Raw genomic sequence first — 7,926 nt, 5'->3', positions numbered from 1 at the left:
GCTAGAGACTTCTTAGCTTGCAATGATAGATTTGATCTTAAGAAATTATTAGCTAAGCTTAAAGAAAAGTCTTTGAATGCTAGAATGAAATATGATCCTGCTTATGCTACTTCACCTATCTTTGTTACTGATAAGGATTATGATTTCTCTGTCGATCCTGATATAATTACTTTGGTTGAATCTAATCCTTTTTATGGCTATGAATCTGAAACTGTTGTGGCACATCTTACTAAATTAAATGATATAGCAACCCTGTTCACTAATGATGAGAAAACTCGCTATTATTATATCCTTAAGTTATTTCCGTTCTCATTAAAGGGTGATGCTAAAACATGGTTTAATTCTCTTGATCCTGGTTGTGTGCGTAGTCCCCAGGATATGATTTATTACTTCTCTGCTAAATATTTCCCTGCTCATAAGAAACAAGCTGCTCTAAGGGATATATATAATTTGGTGCAAATTGAAGAAGAGAGTCTCCCACAAGCTTGGGGGGGCTTCTCCAATTACTTAATGCTTTGCCTGATCATCCTCTCAATAAAAATGAAATACTTGATATCTTTTATAATGGACTAACCGATGCTTCCAGAGATTACCTGGATAGTCGTGCTGGTTGTGTTTTCAGGGAAAGAACTGTTGATCAAGCTGAATTGCTATTGAATAATATGTTGACTAATGAAAATAATTGGACACTTCCTGAACCAACTCCTAAGCCAACTCTGAAGAAAAGGGGTATCCTATTTCTCAGTCCTGAAGATATGCAAGAGGCAAAGAAATCTATGAAAGAAAAAGGTATCAAAGCTGAAGATGTTAAGAATTTACCTCTTTTCTTCGCTTATTTACTTTTCCGTTGCTATTGTTACAATCACTATAAAACCCCAAAAAATTACTTTTGCTATCGTTACCACTACTATCATATTACTTTGCTACTAAATACTTTGCTGGAGATATTAAGTTATCCAGGTGTGGTTGAATTGACAACTCAGCTGCTAATACTTGAGAATATTCTTTGGCTCCCCTTGTATCGAATCAATAAATTTGGGTTGAATACTCTACCCTCGAAAACTGTTGCGATCCCCTATACTTGTGGGTTATCAAGGGTGTTCGGTGAAGATGGTCGCCATGCCGGGTGCTGCCCCGAGGAAAACGATGGCGACGAGGTGCTCGGCCTTGGCGATGGTCGTGACGAGGAGGGAGGCGGGCCCGGCCATATCTTGTCCAGCTACGGCGACTCTTCTTCCGGTGGCAGCTCCAGCAGCGGCGGCTACGAGCAGCCGCCGTGGCCGCTTCGAAGGTGGCAGCGGTCGGCTCGTCGCCGTGCTCCGGTGAAGCGCGAGGAGGGGTCTGACTGAGCTCAGGAGAGCGCCACGAGCCCGTCCTCGCGACCTATCGCAGGAGCATGTCCCGCTTTTGTTTCGTTCTTCCTTCCTTCCTGCATTAGAGAAAGACAAGTATGGGGCCCCGTGGGGGCATGCAACAAACTATGATTTCCGGGTTGTTGTGCTGTGTTTATCATTCCTGTGTTGTGTTGCAAAATTATGATTTATGCATGCGCGTAGAATGACTTAGCTCGATGCGCCTAAAGTAGATCCCGCTTTGCGAGACGCACGTTTCTCCGTACCTGACGAGGAGGAACTGCAAAAGTTTGCTTGGAGATCCGTACCCGGTCCACGCCGTTGTAGCATGCTGGCTAGCGCGCGTCACCTGCGTATGGCCACGACCTAGTGCCTCGTGTCGTGGTACCCGAGGGGCATAGATCGAGGGGGTGCTACAACTTGAGGCTCGAACGAGGGTGCCTCGCGAAAAACAGACAAAACGCTCATGAGGGCCCGAGGGGCACCTGTCCAACCCCCTCGCGAGGGACGCGAGAGAGGGTACAGGTCAAACAAAGAACCGAAGGCAGAAACAGGGGCAGAATCGAAGGAGCAAGATCAACAAGTGACACCGAAAAGCAAATTTCGATTAAAGAGGGGCAAACTAACTACAAAAAGCAAATGAAAAGCCACGTCCGGCACCTAGTCTAGTCTTCTTGTCTTCTCACCAGCGCGAAGCTAAGTGCTGCCACTAGTCGTGGGAGGGAGCCCCCGAGGCACGAGGGCGGCACTCCTGAGACTCCGGGGCATGTATAGCCCCACTCATTATTACGTGAGAGTGTCACGAGCGGAGATTCTTCACAGGCACTGGGCCTTGCTTCATGGGTAGAACTTCCTGAGGTGTTGGATGTTCCAGGTGTTATGGATGGGGACCCCGGCCTGCGTCTCCAGGAGCGCGACGCCAGGCCTGGAGATGTGGGCGACCCGAAACGGGCCCTCCCACATGGGCGAGAGCTTGTGCAGCCCTTCCCTGGAGAGCACCCGCCTCAGGACAAGGTCACCCACCTCGAGCGTCCTGGAGAGGACACTGCGGTAGTGGTACCGCCGCAGCGCCTGCTGGTACCTCGCAGCTCGGAGTGAGACTTCGCGGCGGTGTTCCTCCCCCAGCAGGAGATCCATCCCTCGCATGGCGTCCTGCCGCGTTTCATCAAATGCCAGGACCCACGCGGAGCGATGCTTGACCTCGTGTGGGAGAACCGCTTCTTCTCCGTAGACGAGTAAGAACGGGGTTTCGCCTGTCGGCCTGGTGGCGATGGCGCAGATGGACCACAACACGGACTGGAGCTCGTCGTGCCAGCCCCTGCCGCAGGCCACGAGCTTCTTCTTGAAGGTCCTAGTCTTGAGACCCCTCAGGACTTCCATGTTGGCGCGTTCGGCTTGGCCGTTGCTGCCGGGGTGTGCCACGGAGGCGTAGCAGATCTGCGTCCCAAGCTTAGCACAATATGTTTTGAAGATATTTCTAGTGAACTGTGAACCAGTGTCGGTGATGATGCGATTAGGGACCCCAAATCGGCTCACAATGCCATTGATGAACTTGACTGCTGACCCTGCTGGGATGCTGCGGACGGCTTCCACTTCCGCCCACTTGGTGAACTTGTCGATGGGGACGTAGAGGTAGCGGTAACCTCCAGGAGCTCGAGGGAATGGACCCAGGATATCCAGCCCCCAGACCGTGAACGACCATGAGAGCGGGATAGTCTGGAGGCCCTAAGCCGGCTGGTGGATCTGCTTGGCGTGGAATTGGCAAGCCTCGCAGGACTTCACCAGCTCGGCCACGTCATTGAGTGTTGTGGGCCAGTAGAACCCGCTGCGGAAAGCCTTGCCGACCAGGGTGTGTGACGACGAATGGTGCTCGTAGTCTCCGCCATGTATGTTGACCAGTAGCTCGCTCCCCTGTTCCCTGGAAATGCACCATAGAGACATCATTTGGCTGCTTCTTGTATAGCTCACCGTCCTGAATGCAGTACGCCGTAGCCTGCCGGGCCACGCGCTCCGCGTCTTCCTCCTTCTTCGGCAACGTGCCTTGCGTCAAGTATGCCTTGAACTCCTCGATCCAGCACCCCTCCCGAGGCTCGAGTGCCAAGAGGAGGCGCACTCCTGAGATCGGGCCGCAGGCGGGGGCTCCTGAGACTGGCGGCTGAGGGAGCTCCTCCTGAGGTGGCGCCGGCTCCGCAGGCTGAGGTGCCGTTGACGGCTTGAAGAGCCGTTCCTCGAAGATGCCAGGCTCTTGGGGCAGTCGCTTGGATTCCCTTCTGGCGATGTCATCAGCCTCTTGGTTGGCGCCACGGTGCACATGCTGCAGCTCCAGGCCCAAGAACTGCTTCTCCATTTTGCGTACCTCCGCGAGATATGCTTCCATGTGCTCGTCCCTTGGTTCGTACACCTTGTTGGAGAATTTGACGAGGAGCTACGAGTCTCCCTTGATGGTGAGGTGTTTCACCCGCAGGGCCGCCGCCGTCCTAAGGCCGGCGATGAGGCCCTCGTACTCTGCGATGTTGTTGGAGACCTTCTCGCCCCGCTGGAAGCAGAGCTGCACGACGTAGTAAAGTTTGTCCTGAGTGGGCGAGATGAGTACGGCTACAGCCCCCGTGCCTTGGCGCGCGAACGCGCCATTGAAGTACATGACCCAGCCGTGTGGCGCTTCATTCCCTGGTGAGGGAGTCTTGGACTAAGGGGTCCTCGGGCGTCCGACCTGTTAGCCATGGGCCGGACTGATGGGCTGTGAAGATGCGAAGACCGAAGACTGCACCCATGTCCGGATGGGACTCTCCTTGACATGTAAGGCAAGTTGGCGACCCAATATGTAGATTCCTTTCTTTGTAACTAACCTTATGTAAGCCTAGATCCTCCTGGTGTTTATATAAACCGGAGGACTTAGTCCGGAAAGGACAGATACTCATTACCATAGTCATACAGGCTAGACTTCTAGGGTTTTGCCATTACGATCTCGTGGTAGATGAACTCTTGTAATACTCATATCCATCAAGATCAATCAAGCAGGAAGTAGGGTATTACCTCCATAGAGAGGGCCCGAACCTGGGTAAACATCATGTCCCATGTCTCCTGTTACCAGCGACCATAGACGCACAGTTCGGGACCCCTACCCGAGATTCGCGGGTTTTGACACCAACATTGGTGCTTTCATTGAGAGTTCCACTGCGCCGTCCCCAAAAGGTTTGATGGCCCCTCCAATCATCGACAATGACACGGTCCAAGGAGAAACCTTCCTCCCCAGACAAATCTTCGTGTTCGGCGGCTTCACGCTGCGAGCCAACTCGTTTGGCCATCTGGAGCAGATCGATAGCTACGCCCCTAGCCATCAGGTCAGATTTGGGAGCTTGAATTACATTGCGGAGATCCGTGGAGATTTGATCTTTGCCGGATTCGAGACCACGGAGACCGCTCCTGGTCACTTGACGAACATGACCTAAATCTGTCATCATACCGAACCTCGGAGATAGCTCCTATGACCACTTTGGCCTTAGATCCAGGGCACACTGCGACATCCAAGGATTGGAGGCTCAACCCCACCATGGAGGCGATAGATTCCCCGGCATTGGAGCCGCACATGGACTTCACCTCACACAATATCTGTGTCACCAGAATTCCGTACTCGTCTCTGGTTATAAGTTCCGAACCATGTGAGCCCGCGGACGCCGAACTTGATCGTTCATCGATCTTCGAATTCAGCGCTGCAGACATCTGCTACCTCTTGAACACTGCGTTGGATTTCCCCGAAGAGGAAGGGATGATGCAGCAAAGTAGCGTAAGTATTTCCCTCAGTTTTTGAGAACCAAGATATCAATCCAGTAGGAGGCTACGCGCGAGTCCCTCGTACCTACACAAAAACAATAGCTCAACGCAACCAATGTGCTTAGGGGTTGTCAATCCCTTCACGGTTACTTACGAAAGTGAGATCTGATAGAGATGATAAATAATATTTTTGGTATTTTTGGTATAGAGATGCAAAGTAAAAAGTAAAAGCAAAGCAAAGCAAAGCAATAATAAAGTGATGGAGATTGATATGATGAGAAAGAGACCCGGGGGCCATAGGTTTCACTAGTGGCTTCTCTCAAGAGCATAAGTATTCTACGATGGGTGAAAAAATTACTGTTGAGCAATTGACAGAATTAAGCATAGTTATGAGAATATCTAGGTATGATCATGTATATAGGCATCACGTCCGAGACAAGTAGACCGAAACGATTCTGCATCTACTACTATTACTCCACTCATCGACCGCTATCCAGCATGCATCTAGAGTATTAAGTTAAAAACAGAGTAACGCCTTAAGCAAGATGACATGATGTAGAGGGATAGTTTCATGCAATATGATAAAAAACCCCATCTTGTTATCCTCGATGGAAACGATACAATACAAGCCTTGCTACCCCTTCTATCACTGGGAAAGGACACCGCAAGATCGAACCCAAATCTAAGCACTTCTCCCATGGCAAGAACAACCAATCTAGTAGGCCAAACCAAACTGATAATTCGAAGAGACTTGCAAAGATAACCAATCATACATAAAAGAATTCAGAGAAGATTCAAATATTATTCATAGATAGACTTGATCATAAACCCACAATTCATCGGTCTCAACAAATACACCGCAAAAAGAAGATTACATCGAATAGATCTCCACGAGAGAGGGGGAGAACATTGTATTGAGATCCAAAAAGAGAGAAGAAGTCATCTAGCTACTAACTATGGACCCGTAGGTCTGAAATAAACTAATCACAATTCATCGGATGGGCTTGGATGATGATGTAGAAGCCCTCCGTGATCGATGCCCCCTCCGGCGGAGCTCCGGAACAGGCCCCAAGGTGGGATCTCGTGGATACAGAAAGTTGCGGCAGTGGAATTAGGTTTTTGGCTCCGTCCCCGATCGTTTGGGGGTACGTGGATATATATAGGAGGAAGAAGTACATCGGTGGAGCTTCGAGGGGCCCATGAGGCAGGGGACACGCCCTAGGAGGGGCGCCCTCCACCCTCGTGACCACCTCGTGGCTTTCTTGACGGAGGGTCCAAGTCTCCTGGATCTTATCTGATAGAAAATCACGTTTCCGAAGGTTTCATTCCGTTTGGACTCCGTTTGATATTCTTTTTCTTCGAAACCCTAAAACAGGCAAAAACCAGCAATTCTGGGTTGGGCCTCCGGTTAATAGGTTAGTCCCAAAAATAATATAAAAGTGGATAATAAAACCCAATAATGTCTAAAACAGTAGATAATATAGCATGGAGTAATCAAAAATTATAGTTACATTGGAGACGTATCAAGCATCCCCAAGCTTAATTCCTGCTCGTCCTCGAGTAGGTAAATGATAAAAACAGAATTTTTTATGCGGAGTGCTACTTGGCATAATTTTAATGTAATTCTTCTTGATTGTGGTATGAATATTCAGATCCGAAAGATTCAAGACAAAAGTTCATATTGACATAAAAATGATAATATTCAAGCATACTAACTAAGCAATTATGTCTTCTCAAAATAACATGGCCAAAGAAAGTTCATCCCTACAAAATCATATAGTTTAGTCATGTTTCATTTTCATCACACAAGAATGCTCTCATCATGCACAACCCCGATGACAAGCCAAACAATTGTTTCATACTTTAGTAATCTCAAACCTATAAACTTTTACGCAATATATGAGCGCGATCCATGGAGATAGCACTATGGGTGGAATAGAATATAATGAGGGGGTTATGTGGAGAAGAAAAAAAAGGAGAAAGTATCACATCAACGAGGCTAATCAATGGGCTATGGAGATGCCCACCGATTGATGTTAATGCAAGGAGTAGGGATTGCCATGCAACGGATGCACTAGAGCTATAAATGTACGAAAGATCAACAAAAGAAACTAGTGGGTGTGCATCCAACTTGCTTGCTCACGAAGACCTAGGGCACTTGAGGAGGCCCATTGTTGGAATATACAAGCCAAGTTCTATAATGAAAAATTCCCACTAGTATATGAAAGTGATAATATGAGAGACTCTCTACTATGAAGATCATGGTGCTACTTTGAAGCACAAGTGTGGTAAAAGGATAGTAACATTGTCCCTTCTCTCTTTTTCTCTCATCATTTTTTTGGGCCTTCTCTTTTTTTATGGCCTTTCTTTTTTTGGGCCTTCTCTTTTTTATGGCCTTTCTTTTTTATATACCTCACTTGGGACAATGCTCTAATAATGATGATCATGACACTTCTATTTATTTACAACTCAATGATTACAACTCGATACTAGAACAAAGATGACTCTATATGAATGCCTCCGGCAGTGTACCGGGATATGCAATGAACCAAGAGTGACATGTATGAAAGAATTATGAACGGTGGCTTTGCCACAAATACTATGTCAACTACATGATCATGCTAAGCAATATGACAATGATGAATGTGTCATGATGAACGGAATGATGGAAAGTTGCATGGCAATATATCTCAAAATGGCTATGGAAATGCCATAATAGGTAGGTATGGTGGCTGTTTTGAGGAAGACATACGGAGGTATATGTGTGAAAGAGCGTATCATATCACGGGGTTTGGATGCACCG

The sequence above is a fragment of the Triticum urartu genome, chromosome 3 (assembly GCF_003073215.2).
Source record: "Triticum urartu cultivar G1812 chromosome 3, Tu2.1, whole genome shotgun sequence".
NCBI lineage: Eukaryota > Viridiplantae > Streptophyta > Magnoliopsida > Poales > Poaceae > Triticum > Triticum urartu.
This window is presented reverse-complemented; position numbering follows the sequence as displayed.